The sequence below is a fragment of the Ranitomeya imitator genome, chromosome 2 (assembly GCF_032444005.1).
Source record: "Ranitomeya imitator isolate aRanImi1 chromosome 2, aRanImi1.pri, whole genome shotgun sequence".
In the NCBI taxonomy this organism is placed as follows: domain Eukaryota; kingdom Metazoa; phylum Chordata; class Amphibia; order Anura; family Dendrobatidae; genus Ranitomeya; species Ranitomeya imitator.
The window spans coordinates 623047226-623067203 of record NC_091283.1 but is presented as its reverse complement, the minus strand read 5'-3'; positions in this window follow the sequence as shown (position 1 = coordinate 623067203).

The following is a 19978-nucleotide window of genomic DNA, read 5'->3' as shown; positions in this document are numbered from 1 at the left end:
CCCAGAGTACTGAAGGAAAGGCAGAAGAAAATTTTGAACCACTCTCCATAATCTTTGAAAATTCTTGGAGAACAAGAGAAGTCCCAGAAGACGAGAAGAGCAAATGTTGCTTCTATCTTCATTTAAGGGGAAGAAGGTAGACCCAGGGAACTATAGGCCAGTGAGTCTAACTTCTATACCAGGAAAGATGTATGAACAAATTATTAAACATGTATATAAGTACCTGGATAAGAATGAAGTGGTTAACCAGAGTCAGCATGGGTTTGTAACTAATAAGTCACGTTAATTTCACGTTAATAAGTTAATTTCCTTCTATGACAGAATCACTGGCTGGATCGGGGAAATGCTGTAGATATAGTATATCTTGACTTCAGCAAAGCATTTGACAAAGTATCTCACCATCCTTATTGAAAAAAATGACTATAGAATGGACAAGGCAACTGTTAGGTGGATTCATTACTGGCTTAGTGATCAAACCCAAAGAATGGTTGTAAATGGCTTAACATCCAGTTGGAAGAATGTCTCAAGTGGGGTACCACAGGGTTTTGTCCTGGGCCCTGTATTGTTCAGCATCTTTATCAATGATTTAGAAGAAGGAATTGAGGGTACACTGATTAAATTTGCTGATGACACAAAGCTAGGAGGGATGGCTAACACTAGAGCAGAGAGGATTCAAAAAGATATAAACTGGAGCAGTGGGCAGCAACTAACGATGGTTTTTACCGGAAAAATGCAAAGTACAACATCTGGGCAATAAAAATGAAAAGGCATATACAGAATGGGAGAAATAGGGCTAAGCAACAGCACATGTGAAAAAGACTTAGGTATGCTCTAACAAGCATCTCTATTCTTCCAACAGGTATGTTCATCCACCCAGCTTTCCTGTTCTCCTGCTGTCTGTCTATGAAGTGCACATAGTACATCACCCAGCTTTGCACATAGACTTCCCTCTGCTCCTAGCTTTCACATGATATGCCTTTCAGCTAACCCTGTGATATTTATGACCTTGTTTACTCAGGCTTGATTGTATGCATCTGGTCCACTCTTAATTCTCTGACCAAGATGAGCAGAGACCACTCCTCTCTGCTTCACACCTGAACACACTTAGTTTTCCATATATTGCATAGCAAAAGTCTGCAATGACTTTAGTCTGCAGTATGATTCCTAGAAGTGTGTCCTAAAAGTGGATTACAGTAGAATTAAAACCTGAATTGAACCTGAAGGTAACTGGCCAGTCACTATAAACAATGTTTACTCGGACTCCCATGACAGCACGACGAGAGAGGGGATCCGCCCATTAGGAACAGGAAACCTACAGATACAAAAAGGGCGGCACCTCTCCCTTGCCTCAGTTGGTTTCCTGTTCCTGAGGGGACGGGTGCCTACAGAAGGAGCCCAGGCCGGCCGATTACGGTAGCGGGGGGTCTCCTACCTCGGCCGGTGCGGAGATCCCTGGAGACGCCACGGTGGTCCTTGCTGGATTGCACGTCGGTGGCGTTCGCAGCAGGGAGCGGAGTCCGGAGGATTTCCTGCCTCCATCAGCGTCGGCGCAGGTAAGTATTTCCCATTGGTGGTGCGGCGTAGCTGCGGGTGCCGGGCTCAGATGTGTGGGTGAGCTCCGGAGCGCTGCCGATCCATCCCCGGCGTCCTGCACCGCTCTCAGCGTGCGCTGGAGCGTTTCCGGGTGCAGTGACGGGGGGGCGGAGTTTGGTAGCCGCTTCCGGGTCGCCGGACGTCTGCGCATGCGCGGTCGGTCCAAGATGGCGGCGCCCATCGCATCTGGACGCCGGTTCGTCCGCCAGCCCTCCTGCCCTCCCTGCTGTGTCCGGAGCCAATAGGGATAGCGCTGGCCCATCTGCTCACCGGATCCAAGGGGGATTTAAGCGGGTTACAATGTCAGAACCCTGCTTTTGGTCGCAATTCGTCAGAGTGGTGGTGAGCAGCAGCAGCAGCTGTCAGACGAGGTGTGTCAGAAGCCCAAGAAAGATAGAGGCGACCAGCCCAGTTGTAAAAGCTCATCCGAGCAGGGATCCAGAGCTTCGACTAGGAAAGAACCCCCTCGGATTCCGGTACTTGACTTTGGCGCACGGGTAAGTGATCTACGTGAAAGTTCACTCTGTGACGCGTGCCCCTTATACTTTATCTTTCCAGGGGAAGAAGAGTACGGACAAGTCAAAACATAAGGAGTGTGCCCTCTGTGGAGTCCCCTTACCTGACTCTTGTTCGAAAAAGTTATGTGCCCCCTGTATACAACAGACGGTGAGGTCTACAGGAGTGGTTGGGTGGAAGTGACTTTAGGTCAGATAGTGGTTATCACCTAAATTGTCCTCCCCTAGGTAGCAGAAGAGTCCGTGAGTACGGCAAACCTAAAGGAAATGATCCGGCTAGAAGTAAGGGAGTCATTACGATCCCTATCCCAAGCGGAAGGCTCGAAACATAGGACCCCTCTGGACTCTAATTCTTCAGAAGAGGAAAGAGAAGAAAGTACCTATCTCTCTAGTCCTTTCTCCTCTTCATCAGATGAGGAGTCTGGATGATTTTGTCTACCCTTGGATAAGATTGACAGGGTGGTCAAATCAGTTAGAGGCACGATGGGTATTGAGGAACCCAAATCACAGCCCTCAAAACAGGAGTTGATGTTTAGTGGATTAGATCGTAAAAACATAGATCTTTTCCGGTAAACGAGAAGATCCAAGAATTGATCCTCCGAGAATGGAAAAAAAGGGGGCCTTACCGCCAGCTTTAAAACGCAGGTATCCCTTTGATGATCCGGTTGTGGATACGTGGGATAAAGCCCCTAAGTTGGACGCGGCAGTAGCAAAAGCGTCAAAGAAAGCCTCATTACCCTTTGAGGATATGGGGTCCCTCAAAGATCCTCTAGACAGGAAGGCGGATATCTTCCTTAAAGGTACCTGGGAGATGGCGGCAGGATCCCTCAGACCAGCCGTGGCCGCAACATGCACAGCCAGGTCATTAATGGTCTGGCTAAATCAATTAGAGTCTCAGCTTAAGGACGGTGCATCCAGAGATTCTATTCTGAAAGCGCTACCGACAATTCAGAATGCTGCGGCGTTCCTATCGGACGCATCTGTGGACTCTGTCAGAATGGCGGCTAGAGTGGCAGGACTATCTAACGCGGCTTGCAGAGCCTTATGGTTAAAGTGCTGGTCAGGTGACATTCAGTCCAGAACTAAACTCTGCGCCATTCCGTGCGAGGGACAATATCTCTTTGGTCCAACGCTGGATGAATTGCTGGAAAAGGCAGGCGATGAGAAAAAGAAGTTTCCCAGTCTGTACTCGGCATCCTACCGCCGACCCTTTAATCGAAGAAGGTTTGGTCGTGGGAAGAAACGCGGGTCCTCTCCCACTAGAGAAAGTTTCAGATGGGAAGACAGACGCGGTAGAGGTACGGGCTACATGTTTCGCCGTTCCTCAAAGGATCAGAAAAAACCGGACCAATGGCTAGCGATCCCTGTGGGGGGTAGACTGTCAGCATTCTCCTCAGCGTGGCTTGACATTACGAACAGTAAATGGGTCAGAGGCATTATTACTAAAGGTCTAAGGCTGGACTTCAATCACTGGCCTCGAGAAAAATTTAAATTAACCCCTTTACGTTCCTCCCCCCTTGAGCAAGCAGCTCTAGAAGCAGAGGTCATAAACTTATGCTCTAAAAACTTATTGATGGAAATTCCAGAATCAGAAAGAGGAAGGGGATTTTATTCTCCTCTTTTTCTGATCAAAAAGCCAGATAGATCTTTTAGAACGATCATAAATCTAAAATGTCTTAATGAGTTCCTGGTTAATGAATCCTTCAAAATGGAGACAATTAATTCAGCAATAAAATTGTTGTTTAATCACTGTTTCATGGTAGTTGTAGATCTTAAAGACGCATACTATCATGTTCCGATACATGAAGATTTCCAGAGGTTCCTGAGAGTAGCTGTGTCAGTGGGGGGTCGCATTCGCCATTTCCAGTTCAGAGCTCTCCCCTTTGGCTTATCAGCGGCTCCTAGGGTGTTTACAAAACTAGTGGCCGAGGTCATGGCGCACTTACGAGAGTCCGACATCCTGATCATTCCCTACTTGGATGACTTCATTATAGTAGGGAGCTCAGCAGACCATTGCCTGTCCCAGCTAGAAACAGCCACATCCAAACTTGAGCGTCTGGGGTGGATCATAAATTATGAGAAATCTCGTTTACAGCCTCAAAAGATACAAAGGTTCTTAGGACTGTTATTAAACTCAGAATCCCAACAGTGTTGTCTTTCACCCGACAAATTATTACATATCCAGCAACAGGTGTCTAAGGCAATTGATAAACCATCCATGACCCTTAGACAGGCTATGTCACTATTGGGTTCTTTAACCTCTTGCATTCCCGCTGTCCGTTGGGCCCAATTCCACACCAGACCGTTACAATCCGAGGTGCTGGTTAATGATAGAATCTTACAGGGGTCCCTGCAGAGTCAGATTACCTTAGGTCCGAAAGCACTCACATCTCTTAGGTGGTGGCTAGACAGTGAAAACTTATCGGCGGGAGTTCCCTGGGTGTCACAGGTAACACGTGTTGTAACAACAGATGCTAGCCCTTCCGGTTGGGGAGCACACATGGATGACATGATGGTTCAGGGTCTATGGCCCCCTCCCCTAACATCAGCCTCCTCCAACCAGAAAGAGTTAATGGCAGTAGAGCTTTCAGTGAAAAAATTCCTCATATATCTGCAGGGTCATCATGTCAAGATCCTATCGGACAACCAGGTGGCGGTCGCATACATAAATCATCAGGGTGGAACTCATTCTGAGTCACTGATGAGAGTGGCGGATCGTCTGTTCCAGACAGCGGAAAATCACTTCTTATCCCTAACCGCTCTACACATAAGAGGAAAAGAAAATGTCAAAGCGGACTTTCTAAGCCGCAACACCTTGAGACAAGGGGAGTGGTCCCTAAACAATTGCGTGTTCGATCAGATTGTCCACAAATGGGGACATCCAGAAGTAGATTTATTTGCTACCAGGGACAACCGGAAGACAATAAAATTCTGTTCCCTAAATCCCAGGGAGAATCCTCTGGCGGTAGACGCCTTTCTGATCAATTGGGATTTTCAGCTGGCTTATGCATTTCCTCCACTAGGCCTGTTACCCTTAGTAGTCAGGAAGATAAGAGAAGATCGAGCCAGAGTTATATTGATTGCCCCATTCTGGCACAGAAGGGCCTGGTTCACTTGGCTCAGGATCATGTCAGTGGAGGATCCCTGGGTGCTTCCGGAGATTCCAGATTTGCTCTACCAGGGTCCGATCAGTCATCCGCAAGTAAAGAACCTTCATTTAACGGCATGGATTTTGAAAGGGCGTTACTAGAAAACAAAGGGCTCTCCCCGAGTTTAATTGAAACCCTTATGAAAAGTAGGAAGCAAATAACCACAACAATCTACGCTAGGACCTGGCGAAAGTTTTGGCCTCTTCTGATTTCAATTTAGAAGAAGGAATACCTATAAAACAAATCTTAGAATTCCTGCAAAAAGGCTTAGAGTTAGGTCTATCCACTAGTACTCTAAAGGTACAGGTCTCGGCCCTAGGGGCTCTATTTTCCGGTAACATCGCCAATAATTACTGGATCTCAAGGTTCATTAAAGCATCTAGTAGGTCTAGACCCATACATAAAGATAGATCTATGCCTTGGGATCTCAACCTAGTCCTATCAGCATTGACTAAAGAGCCGTTTGAACCTTAACAATCAGCTTCAATTAAGGCCTTATCCCTTAAGACAGCATTTCTGGTAGCAATTACATCTGCCCGTAGAGTAGGAGACATACAAGCTCTCTCCAGGGTTTCCCCTTATACAGAGTTTCTACCAGACAGAGTCCTCAGACCGGACCCGGCCTATTTACCAAAAGTATCATCACGGTTTCACAGGTCACAAGAGATAATTTTACCATCCTTCCTCCCCAATCCTGCTAACCCTAAGGAAGAACTACTCCATACATTAGACGTTAGGAGGTGCCTGCTTGAATACATCTCTGTTACTGACACATGGAAGAAAGATGATGCGTTATTTTTATCTTTCCAAAATCCTAGAAAGGGACTCAGGGTATCAAAGTACACGCTAGCAAAGTGGATTAGGGAGGCTATCTCTTTGGCTTATACTGCAGGTGGGGGTCCGGCTCCGCAGAATCTGAGGGCGCATTCCACCAGGGCCATGGCTACATCCTGGGCGGAAAAATCTGGAGTATCAATCGACCAGATATGTAAGGCGGCCACATGGTCATCCCCGTCCACCTTCTTTAAACACTATAGGTTGGATTTGGGGGCTTCCTCTGATCTCACATTCGGGTTAAGGGTGCTACAAGCCATAGTCCCTCCCTAAGGTACCTTACATCTCTGTAATTCTCTCGTCGTGCTGTCATGGGAGTCCGAGTAAAGCATTAAGCTACTTACTGGTAGCGGCATTTCTCGGAGGCCCATGACAGCACCCTTAGTTCCCTCCCTATTCACTGGGGGTTGCACTTCCTATAGATGTATATATCTCACATATGATACCCAGTTCCAAATATAAGGCTGAAATTTTGTATATAATCTGTATATAGTGTATATTTTTTGTGCCACTAACCGCGGTAGTCCTCTCAAGACTCTGAAATACAACTGAGGCAAGGGAGAGGTGCCGCCCTTTTTGTATCTGTAGGTTTCCTGTTCCTAATGGGCGGATCCCCTCTCTCGTCGTGCTGTCATGGGCCTCCGAGAAATGCCGCTACCAGTAAGTAGCTTAATGCTTTCTGTTTGTTTTCACTTTCACCCCTATAATCCTTCACTTTCTGCTACCTTGCCCAATCCCCACACCAAGTAAGGAACTGTTCATCTCTTCAATCCTCCCCATCCATCTCACCTCAGAACTGTTCCTTAACATACAATCCTCTGTCTCAAAGCACAGGCAGCCCCCTCATGCCCTCTCCTGCTCCCACCTGTTAACACTTTCTCTGCTCCTCACTGCTGGTGATATCTCTCCAAATCCTGGTCCTCCTCACCATATTCCCACAGTCATTTCTACCTCCCATCCACACTCTATCACAAACTTCCGTAACCTCTCTAACCTTATACCCATTCGCCTAGCCCCCGCTTCCCCATTCCCACTAACAGGAGCTCTGTGGAATGCTCGCTCTGTCTACAACAAGCTTTCCTACATCCATGATCTTTTTGTTACTACCAAACTTTCCTTCCTCGCCATCACCAAAACCTGGCTCACCCCTTCTGACACAGCCTCCCCTGCTGCACTCTCTTATGGTGGCTTCCACCTTTCTCACACACCGCCCCAGCAGCAAGTCATGCGGAGGAGTTGGTTTTCTCCTGTCAGATAACTGCTCCTTCACCCCAATCCCACTGCCAGCCTCTGTTACCCTCCCTTCCTTTGAGGTGCACTCTGCGCATCTACTCCCCCTCCAACTGGCTGTCATTTACCACCCTCCACCACCTTATTTGACCACTTCACCACCTGGCTACCTCATTTCCTTTCTGCGGACATCCCCGCTATCATCATGGGCGACTTCAACATCCCCATTGACACTTCCCTCTCAGCTGCCACTAAACTTCTATCTCTCACTTCCTCCTTCGGCCTCACTCAATGGTCTTCTGCAGCCACTCACAAAGACGGTCACACACTGGACCTCATCTTCACCCGCCTCTGCTCCATATCTAACCTCTCTAACTCACCTCTTCCACTCTCTGACCACAACAGTCTCACATTCTCATCTCTCTCCACTCTATGTCTACAATCCCCACCCCACAAACTTTCACACCCTCGCAGAAGTCTTAAACACCTTGCCCTACATTCATTCTCTGAATCCCTCCTCCCTCTCACAGATATAAGTTCCTTACACAATGCGGATGACGCTGCCACTCTATATAACACCACAATAGCTGTAGCTTTGGAATCTGCTGCCCCACTTACACATACCAAAGCTCACAAAATCAACAGACAGCCCTGGCACACCAGCCTGACCAAAGAACTGAGGCGAGCTTCCAGGGCTGCTGAGCGCAGATGGAAAAGATCCCACTCCAACGAGCACTTCATCCCATTCAAACAGTCCCTCACTACTTTCAAGACCACACTCGCCACAGCTAAACAAACCTTCTCATCTCTCATATCCTCTCTGTCTCACAACCCTAAACAGTTATTCATCACCTTCAATTCTCTCCTCCCTCCCCACTTATCTCCGCTGAAGACTTTGCCTCATTTTTCAAGCAGAAGATTGATAGCATCAGAGACAGTTTTGGTCATCAACCCCCAGAGCCCTTCCGACTTCCCAGCCCTCCACCTCCAAAACCAACTTCTCCACCATTACAGAAGATTATAGTAACATAGTAACATAGTTAGTAAGGCCGAAAAAAGACATTTGTCCATCCTGTTCAGCCTATATTCCATCGTAATAAATCCCCAGATATACGTCCTTCTACAGAACCAGCTCCAGGAAGACATCCAGGCCTCTCTTGAACCCCTCGACTGAGTTCGCCATCAGTACCTCCTCAGGCAAGCAATTCCAGATTCTCACTGCCCTAACAGTAAAGAATCCTCTTCTATGTTGGTGGAAAAACCTTCTCTCCTCCAGAGGCAAAGAATGCCCCCTTGTGCCCGTCACCTTCCTTGGTATAAACAGATCCTCAGCGAGATATTTGTATTGTCCCCTTATATACTTATACATGGTTATTAGATTGCCCCTCAGTCGTCTTTTTTCTAGACTAAATAATCCTAATTTCGCTAATCTATCTGGGTATTGTAGTTCTCCCATCCCCTTTATTAATTTTGTTGCCCTCCTTTGTACTCTCTCTAGTTCCATTATATCCTTCCTGAGCACCGGTGCCCAAAACTGGACACAGTACTCCATGTGCGGTCTAACTAGGGATTTGTACAGAGGCAGTATAATGCTCTCATCATGTGTATCCAGACCTCTTTTAATGCACCCCGTGATCCTGTTTGCCTTGGCAGCTGCTGCCTGGCACTGGCTGCTCCAGGTAAGTTTATCATTAACTAGGATCCCCAAGTCCTTCTCCCTGTCAGATTTACCCAGTGGTTTCCCGTTCAGTGTGTAATGGTGATATTGATTCCTTCTTCCCATGTGTATAACCTTACATTTATCATTGTTAAACCTCATCTGCCACCTTTCAGCCCAAGTTTCCAACTTATCCAGATCCATCTGTAGCAGAATACTATCCTCTCTTGTATTAACTGCTTTACATAGTTTTGTATCATCTGCAAATATCGATATTTTACTGTGTAAACCTTCTACCAGATCATTAATGAATATGTTGAAGAGAACAGGTCCCAATACCGACCCCTGCGGTACCCCACTGGTCACAGCGACCCAGTTAGAGACTATACCATTTATAACCACCCTCTGCTTTCTATCACTAAGCCAGTTACTAACCCATTTACACACATTTTCCCCCAGACCAAGCATTCTCATTTTGTGTACCAACCTCTTGTGCGGCACGGTATCAAACGCTTTGGAAAAATCGAGATATACCACGTCCAATGACTCACCGTGGTCCAGCCTATAGCTTACCTCTTCATAAAAACTGATTAGATTGGTTTGACAGGAGCGATTTCTCATAAACCCATGCTGATTTCTCATAAACAGTTATTCTCATTGAGATAATCCAGAATAACATCCCTCAGAAACCCTTCAAATATTTTACCAACAATAGAGGTTAGACTTACCTGCCTATAATTTCCAGGTTCACTTTTAGAGCCCTTTTTGAATATTGGCACCACATTTGCTATGCGCCAGTCCTGTGGAACAGACCCCGTCGCTATAGAGTCCCTAAAAATAAGAAATAATGGTTTATCTATTACATTACTTAGTTCTCTTAGTACTCGTGGGTGTATGCCATCCGGACCCGGAGATTTATCTATTTTAATCTTATTTAGCCGGTTTCGCACCTCTTCTTGGGTTAGATTGGTGACCCTTAATATAGGGTTTTCATTGTTTCTTGGGATTTCACCTAGCATTTCATTTTCCACCGTGAATACCGTGGAGAAGAAGGTGTTTAATATGTTAGCTTTTTCCTCGTCATCTACAACCATTCTTTCCTCACTATTTTTTAAGGGGCCTACATTTTCAGTTTTTATTCTTTTACTATTGATATAGTTGAAGAACAGTTTGGGATTAGTTTTACTCTCCTTGGCAATGTGCTTCTCTGTTTCCTTTTTGGCAGCTTTAATTAGTTTTTTAGATAAAGTATTTTTCTCCCTATAGTTTTTTAGAGCTTCAATGGTGCCATCCTGCTTTAGTAGTGCAAATGCTTTCTTTTTACTGTTAATTGCCTGTCTTACTTTTTTGTTTAGCCACATTGGGTTTTTCCTATTTCTAGTCCTTTTATTCCCACAAGGTATAAACCGCTTACAGTGCCTATTTAGGATGTTCTTAAACATTTTCCATTTATTATCTGTATTCTTATTTCTGAGGATATTGTCCCAGTCTACCAGATTAAGGGCATCTCTAAGATGGTCAAACTTTGCCTTCCTAAAGTTCAGTGTTTCTGTGACTCCCTGACAAGTCCCCCTAGTGAAAGACAGGTGAAACTGTACAATATTGTGGTCGCTATTTCCTAGATGCCCGACCACCTGCAGATTTGTTATTCTGTCAGGTCTATTAGATAGTATTAGGTCTAAAAGTGCTGCTCCTCTGGTTGGATTCTGCACCAATTGTGAAAGATAATTTTTCTTGGTTATTAGCAGAAACCTGTTGCCTTTATGGGTTTCACAGGTTTCTGTTTCCCAGTTAATATCCGGGTAGTTAAAGTCCCCCATAACCAGGACCTCATTATGGGTTGCAGCTTCATCTATCTGCTTTAGAAGTAGACTTTCCATGGTTTCTGTTATATTTGGGGGTTTGTAACAGACCCCAATGAGAATTTTGTTACCATTTTTCCCTCCATGAATTTCGACCCATATGGACTCGACATCCTTATTCCCTTCGCTAATATCCTCCCTTAAAGTGGACTTTAGACAAGACTTTACATAGAGACAAACCCCTCCTCCTCTCCGATTTTTACGATCCTTTCTAAACAGACTGTAACCCTGTAAGTTAACTGCCCAGTCATAGCTTTCATCTAACCATGTCTCGGTTATTCCCACTATGTCAAAGTTACCTGTAGATATTTCTGCTTCTAGTTCTTCCATCTTGTTTGTCAGGCTTCTGGCGTTTGCGAGCATGCAGTTTAGAGGATTTTGTTTTGTTCCAATCTCCTCGCTGTGGATTGTTTTAGAAATGTTCTTACCTCCCTTCTGAGTATGTTTTCCTGGGTCTTCTTTGCTCGAGTCTAATGTTTTTCTTCCCGTCCCCTCTTCTTCTAGTTTAACGCCCTCCTGATGAGTGTAGCGAGTCTTCTGGCGAATGTGTGTTTCCCAGGTTTGTTGAGGTGTAGTCCGTCTCTGGTGAGGAGTCCATCGTACAAGTAATTCATACCGTGGTCCAGGAATCCGAATCCTTGTCTGCACCATTGGCTTAGCCAGTTGTTCGCATCAAGGATCCTGCCCCATCTCCTGGTGCCATGCCCGTCTACTGGAAGGATAGAAGAAAAAACTACTTGTGCATCCAGTTCCTTTACTTTCTTCCCCAACTCTTCAAAGTCCTTGCAGATTGTCGGTAGGTCCTTCCTTGCCGTGTCATTGGTGCCAACATGTATCAGAAGAAATGGGTGGACGTCCTTGGAGCTGAAGAGCTTTGGTATCCTATCGGTCACATCCTTGATCATCGCACCTGGAAGGCAGCATACTTCTCTTGCGGTTATGTCCGGTCTGCAGATGGCTGCTTCTGTGCCTCTCAGTAGTGAGTCTCCCACCACCACCACTCTTCATTGCTTCTTGGCTGTACTTTTTGCTTTCACTTGTTGCTGTGTGCCCTTTTCTTTTTTGCTTGCTGGTATTGCTTCATCCTTAGCTGTGCCATCTTCATCCTCTACAAAGATTTGATATCGGTTCTTCAGTTTTGTGGTTGGTGATTTCTCCATGGTCTTCTTGCTTCTTTTGGTCACATGCTTCCACTCATCTGCTTTTGGAGGTTCTCTGACACTTTTTTCACCTTCTGTGACCAGTAGAGATGCTTCTGTTCTGTCTAGGAAATCTTCATTCTCTTTGATGAGTTTCAAAGTTGCTATTCTTTCTTCCAGACCCCGCACCTTTTCTTCTAAAAGGGCCACTAGTCTACACTTCTGACACTCTACTCTCAAGATCGCATCTCACCACCTGTGCACTTGACCCGCTCCCATCCCACCTCATCCCAAACCTCACCACAGTCTTCATCCCAACCCTAACCCATCTCTTCAACCTATCACTAACAACTGGTGTTTTCCCCTCAAGCTTTAAACATGCCTCATTCACACCTATCCTCAAAAAGCCCTCTCTTGACCCATCCTCTGTATCTAGCTATCGCGCTATATCACTTCTCCCTTATGCCTCCAAACTACTGGAACAACACGTTTACCTTGAACTGTCCTCCCATCTCTCTTCTTTCTCCCTCTTTGACCGCTTACAATCTAGCTTCCGGTCACACCATTCCACTGAAACTGCCCTAACTAAGGTAACCAATGACCTCTTAACCGCCAAGAGCAAGCGACACTACTCTGTCCTCCTCCTCCTGGACCAGTCGGCTGCCTTTGACACAGTGGACCATTCCCTATTATTACCGACCATCTTGTCCCTTGGCCTCACAGACTTGGCCCTATCCTGGAAATCATCATACCTAACAGACCGGACATTCAGCGTCTCCCACTCACACACCACCTCCTCACCTCGCTCCCTATCTGTCGGAGTCCCACAAGGTTCAATCCTTGGGCCCCTGCTCTTCTCCATTTACACCTTTGGCCTGGGACAGCTCATAGAATCTTATGGCTTTCAGTATCACCTCTATGCTGATGACACACAGATCTACATCTCTGGACCAGATATCACCTCCCTACTAACCAGAATCCCTCAATGTCTGTCCACTATTTCACCCTTCTCCGCTAGATTTCTCAAACTTAACATGGACAAAACAGAATTCATCATCTTTCCCCCATCTCACGCGACCCCCCCAACAAACCTATACATTACAGTAAATGGCTGCCCACTCTCCCCAGTCCCACAAGCTCGCTGCCTCGGGGTAATCCTTGACGCTGATCTCTCCTTCAAACCACATATCCAAGCCCTTTTCACTTCCTGCCGACTTCAACTCAAAAATATTTCACGAATCCGTTCATTCCTCAACCAAGAATCTGCAAAAACCCTAGTCCATGCCCTCATCATCTCTCACCTTGACTACTGCAACCTCCTGCTCTGTGGCCTCCCCTCTAACACTCTCGCACCCCTCCAATCTATTCTAAACTCTGCTGCCCGACTAATCCACCCGTCCCCCCGCTATTCCCCGGCCTCTCCCCTCTGTTCATCCCTTCACTGGCTCCCCATTACCCAGAGACTCCAGTACAAAACCCTAACCATGACGTACAAAGCCATCCACAACCTGTCTCCTCCATACATCTGTGACCTCGTCTCCTGGTACTTTCCTACATGCAACCTCCGATCCTCACAAGATCTCCTTCTCTACTCCCCTCTTATCTCCTCTTCCCACAATCATATACAAGATTTCTCTCGCATATCACCCCTACTCTGGAACCCTCTACCACAACACATCAGACTCTTGCCTACCATCGAAACTTTCAAAAAGAACCTGAACACCCACCTCTTGCAACAAGCCTACAACCTTCAGTAACCACCGATCGACCAAACTGCTGCATGACCAGCTCTATCCTCACCTACTGTATTCTCACCCATCCCTTGTAGATTGTGAGCCTTCGCGGGCAGGGTCCTCACTCCTCCTGTACCAGTTATGACTTGTATTGTTTAAGAATATTGTACTTACTTTTATTATGTATACCCCTCCTCACATGTAAAGCGCCATGGAATAAATGGCGCTATAACAATAAATAATAATAATATTCCTTTCTCTGTGTCCATTTCTTAAAAATCTTAAACAACTTAAAATGTATCAATAATTTCTGCACAGATCATTACTGCTGCAGGCCACTGAAAAATGGCTTCTGGTATTACCGGTGTGGCAGCATTAGAATTATGGGTTATTTATAAGATAAGTAATAATTTTTCATTATTCGCTAGTCTTTGTAAATTTTTTTCACAAATCCCGGACAATTACTTAAAAAATGTACTTATAACTTATGTACAGAACATTGGTCAGGCATATCACATTTAATAACACAATACTATTATATGAGTAAAAAACATGGTTAACATATCAGCTTTAGATATTCATGATGAAAACATGTAGACCTACATCGGACTTAAAAACTTAAAAATGTTTACTGGATATACCTTGAATATTACATTTCACTACATTTCTTATTTTATTTTCACCCATTAAACTGCTTTATAAAAAGGCATGTATTAACTTTAGTTCTCAGCTACATTTCCTAAATTGTGAGCAAATAGATTAGGTATACTTAGAAAAAAAAATCTAAAAAATAACAGCCTCCTCTATAACCGATCTAGCTGTCCTTTCCATCACCAAGAGAGATGTGTGTTTTTGCCATCTTAGACAAAAATGGTTAAACAATTTGCTTATAATTTGGGAAAGATCATATTAATGTAAACTTCGCTAAATTGACTCATCCAGCCTTGCACTGAATACTGGTAAGAGTATATATTAAATCTATTGTTTTTAAAGATGCAGTTAACACTTTTTAAAAACTGAACTTGAAGCAGGGAATTTGTCAAACTCACAAAATATCTAGTATTTACCTGAAAACTCCTTGCCGCTAGCATACTGCCGATCTAATATTCCTGCTCATAGTTGAAAACAGTTTTGCAGGACTTTTGAGCTGATCATACACAGGTTACAGCTACTGTCAATTCCTGGCTGCACCGCTGATGATACTACGGTTATATGACTGCATTGGCCATTGACTATTTATATCTGTCCCAAGGATATTTTTGGGACCTAATATCTGCAGGCCACTCTAACAAGGACCAGAAGGACAACTGAGCTGGAAGCACTGGAATTTTCATTGGGATTTACAGGATAAGTAATCATTTTGAGTATTCCTTCTCTGTGTCCATTTCTTAAAAATCTTGAACAACTTAAAATGTATCAATAATTTCTGCACAGATCATTACTGCTGCAGGCCACTGAAAAAATGGCTTCTGGTATTACCGGTGTGGCAGCATTAGAATCATGGGTTATTTATAAGATAAGTAATAATTTTTCATTATTCACTAGTCTTTGTAAATTTTTTTCACAAATCCCTGACAATTACCGTATATACTTGAGTATAAGCCGAGATTTTCAGCCCAAAATTTTGGGCTGAAAGTGCCCCTCTCGGCTTATACTCGAGTCACGGTAGCGGTGGGGTCGGCGGGTGAGGGGGAGAGGGTGCTGAGGTATACTTACCTAGTCCCAGCGATCCTGACGCTCCCTCTGCCGGTCCCACGGTCTTCTGTGCTGCAGCTTTTTCCCCTCTTCAGCGGTCACGTGGGACCGCTCATTAGAAAAATGAATAGGCGGCTCCACCTCCCATAGGGGTGGAGCCGCCTATTCATTTCTCTAATCAGCGGTGCCGGTGACCGCTGATAGAGAAAGAGGCTGCGGCACCGAAGACCAGCTGTGACAGGCAGAGGGAGCGTCAGGATCGCTGGGACTAGGTAAGTATGTAATATTCACCTGTCCACGTTCCAGCCGCCGGGCGCCGCTCTGTCTTCCCGGCGTCGCTCCGCTCTGACTGTTCAGGTCAGAGGGCGCGATGACGCATATAGTGTGCGCGGCGCCCTCTGCCTGATCAGTCAGTGCGCTGGGAGCTGCAAGCAAGAAAGGTGAGTATGGCATTTTTTTTCTATATTGCAGCAACAGCAATGGCAGAGCTTTCTATGGCACAGCTATGGGGCAGTACTGAACGGCACACAGCAGTATATGGCAGCTATGGGGCAGTACTGAACGGCACACAGCACTATATGGCAGCTATGGGGCAGTACTGAACGGCACACAGCACTATATGGCAGCTATGGGGCAGTACTGAACGGCACACAGCACTATATGGCAGCTATGGGGCAGTACTGAACGGCACACAGCACTATATGGCAGCTATGGGGCAGTACTGAACGGCACACAGCACTATATGGCAGCTATAGGGCTGTACTGAACGGCACACAGCACTATATGGCAGCTATGGGGCAGTACTGAACGGCACACAGCACTATATGGCAGCTATGGGGCAGTACTGAACGGCACACAGCACTATATGGCAGCTATGGGGCAATAATGAACGGTGCAGAGCACTATATGGCAGAGCTTTTTATGGCACATCTATGGGGCAATAATGAACAGTATGGAGCATTATATATGGCACAGCTTTATATGGAGCATCTTATGGGGCAATAATGAACGGTATAGAGCATCTATTTTTATTTTTGAAATTTACCAGTAGCTGATGCATTTCCTACCCTAGGCTTATACTCGAGTCAATAAGTTTTCCCAGTTTTTTGTGGCAAAATTAGGGGGGTCAGCTTATACTCAGGTCAGCTTATACTCGAGTTTATACGGTACTTAAAAAATGTACCTATAACTTATGTACAGAACATTGGTCAGGCATATCACATTCAATAACACAATACTATTATATGAGTAAAAAACATGGTTAACATATCAGCTTTAGATATTCATGATTAAAACATGTACACCTACATCGGACTTAAAAACTTAAAAAAGTTTACTGAATATACCTTGAATATTACATTTCACTACATTTCTTATTTTATTTTCACCCATTACACTGTTTTAAAAAAAAGGCATGTATTAACTTTAGTTTTCAGCTACATTTCCTAAATTGTGAGCAAATAGATTAGGTACACTTAGAAAAAAAAAATCTAAAAAATAACAGCTTGAACTTGAAGCAGGGAATTTGTCAAACTCACAAAATATCTAGTAGTTACCTGAAAACTCCTTGCCGCTACCATACTGCTGATCTAATATTCCTGCTCATAGTTGGAAACAGTTTTGCAGGACTTTTGAGCTGACCATACACAGGTTACAGCAACCGTCAATTCCTGGCTGCACCGCTGATGATACTACGGTTACATGACTGCATTGGCCATTGACTATATCTGTCCCAAGGATATTGTTGGGACCTAATATCTGCAGGCCACTCTAACAAGGACCAGCAGGACAACTGAGCTGGAAGCACTGGAATTTTCATTGGGATTTACAGGATAAGTAATCATTTTGAGTATTCTCTTCTCTGTGTCCATTTCTTAAAAATCTTAAACAACTTAAAATGTATCAATAATTTCTACACAGATCATTACTGCTGCAGGCCACTGAACAATGGCTTCTGGTATTACCGGTGTGGCAGCATTAGAATCATGGGTTATTTATAAGATAAGTAATAATTTTTCATTATTCACTAGTCTTTGTTCATTTTTTTCACAAACCCGGACAATTACTTAAAAAATGTACCTATAACTTATGTACAGAACATTGGTCAGGCATATCACATTCAATAACACAATACTATTATACAGTTATATGAAAAAGTTTGGGCACCCCTATTAACTTTAAGCTTAATGTTTTATAAAAAAATTGTTTTTTTTGCAACAGCTATTTCAGTTTCATATATCTAATAACTGTTGGACACAGTAATGTTTCTGCCTTGAAATGAGGTTTATTGTACTAACAGAAAATGTGCAAACTGCATTCAAACAAAATTTGACAGGTGCATAAGTATGGGCACCCCACCAGAAAAGTGACATTAATATTTAGTAGATCCTCCTTTTGCAAAAATAACAGCCTCTAGTCGCTTCCTGTAGCTTTTAATGAGTTCCTGGATCCTGGATGAAGGTATTTTTGACCATTCCTCTTTACAAAACAATTCCAGTTTATTTAAGTTTGATGGTCGCCGAACATTGACAGCCCTCTTCAAATGATCCCACAGATGTTCAATGATATTCAGGTCTGGGGACTGGGATGGCCATTCCAGAACAGTGTAAATGTTCCTCTGCACGAATTCCTGAGTAGATTTGGAGCGGTGTTTTGGATCATTGTCTTGCTGAAAGATCCATCCCCTGCGTAACTTCAACTTTGTCTCTGATTCATGAACATTATTGTCAAGAATCTGCTGATACTGAGAGGAATCCATGCGTCCCTCAACTTTAACAAGATTCCCGTTGCCGGCATTGGCCACACAGCCCCAAAGCATGATGGAACCTTCACCAAATTTTACTGTGCATAGCAAGTGATTTTCTTGGAATGCTGTGTTTTTTGTCCACCATGCATAACGCCTTTTTGTATGACCAAACAACTCAATCTTGGTTTCATTAGTCCACAGGACCGTCTTCCAAAAAGAAATTGGCTTCTCCAAATGTACCTCAGCCGACTCTGTTTGTGGCGTGCTTGCAGAAACGGCTTCTTTCGCATCACTCTACCATACAGCTTCTCCTTGTGCAAAGTGCATTGTATAGTTGACCGATGCACAGTGACACCATCTGCAGCAAGTTGATGCTGCAGCTCTCTGGAGGTGGTCTGAGGATTGTCCTTGACTGATCTCACCATTCTTCTTCTCTGCCTTTCTGATGTTTTTCTTGGCCTGCCACTTCTGGCCTTAACAAGAACTGTACCTGTGTTCTTCCATTTCCCTACTATGCTCCTCACAGTGGAAATTGACAGGTTAAATCTCTGAGACAGCTTTTTGTATCCTTCCCCTGAACAACTATGTTGAATAATCTTTGTTTCTCTGATCGCCCATGACGGCACCACGGAGAGAGGGGATCCGCCCACCAAGGACAGGAAACCTACGGATAAAAAGGCGGTACCACTCTCCTGCATCAGTTGGTTTCCTGTCCTTGATGGGAGACCTACGGACTTACCAGTCGTCGTTGGAATTCCGGGGCCAACCAGTCCGATTCAGGCAGCTGGGGTCCCTCTGCCTCGGCTAGGGTGGTGACCCGAAGCGCCACCGCTGGGAGCCAGTGGGCCGACAGGGTGTGCGGGGGAGGTGACAAGGAGTTCGCGGTCACCTCCCCAGGTAAGATGCAGCAGCGGCAACATCCAGGGGGGTCCCTCTGTGGTTGCGGGAGGTGCAGCGCGACCCTCCCTAAAACAAGCATAAGTCTGCATGCTGCACCGCCATCGGGCGTGCAGAGTAACGTGCTATAGGGACTGCATAGGACCGGGGGCGCCGGTCAGCAGCGCCATATCTGCTTCCCGGGCGCCATCTTGAAAGTTCGGCGCATGCCCGGGATCTAAGCTGGTCTCGCGAGAGGCGCCGATGCGCTCGTGCGCCGGTATGCGCAGGTGCCGGCGGGGCTTCCGGCCGGGCGCTTGGTGCGCTTTGCGCAGGCGCCGGCGGGTCTTCCGGCCGGGCGCCTGGTGCACTCTGCGCAGGCGCCGGCGGGGCTCCGGCTGGGCGCTTGGCGCGGTCTGCGCAGGTGCCGGCGGGATGGCCGCTAGAGCGCTTTTGGCACAGTGTATGACACAGAGTTACTGCGCAGGCGCCGGCGTTCGGCGCTCCTCTATGGGAGCGGTCGCTACTGCGCAGGTGCGGGGAGCGGCGGGAGGGTTCAAATAGTAGAATCCATATCCTCCCAGTGGCTCTGCAGTAATAAGCAGGAGCCTTAAGAGAAAGGAGCGCCAGCTCAGGCAAGTCTCAAGGCAGCATCCGCAGACCAGCAGCAGTATGAGCGACCCGGCATCACCTTTGCCCGAATCACCTCCACTTGTAGCATCGCCACAGCAGCAGCAGCAGCAACAAAAAAGGCGACAGCAGAAAGGGCACCAGGACACCAGCAAAGAACGCCAAAGGTCTCAACACAGTAAGGAGTCCAGTACGGCATCGGGGAGAAAGCCAGAGGCAGAGAACCCCCAACCGGTATTTATGGGTCCTGGAGGTGGTAAGTGGATCTTCGTGAATGTCAGAGACAGTAAGAGTGTTATTTGTCTCTTTTAGGGGAGGA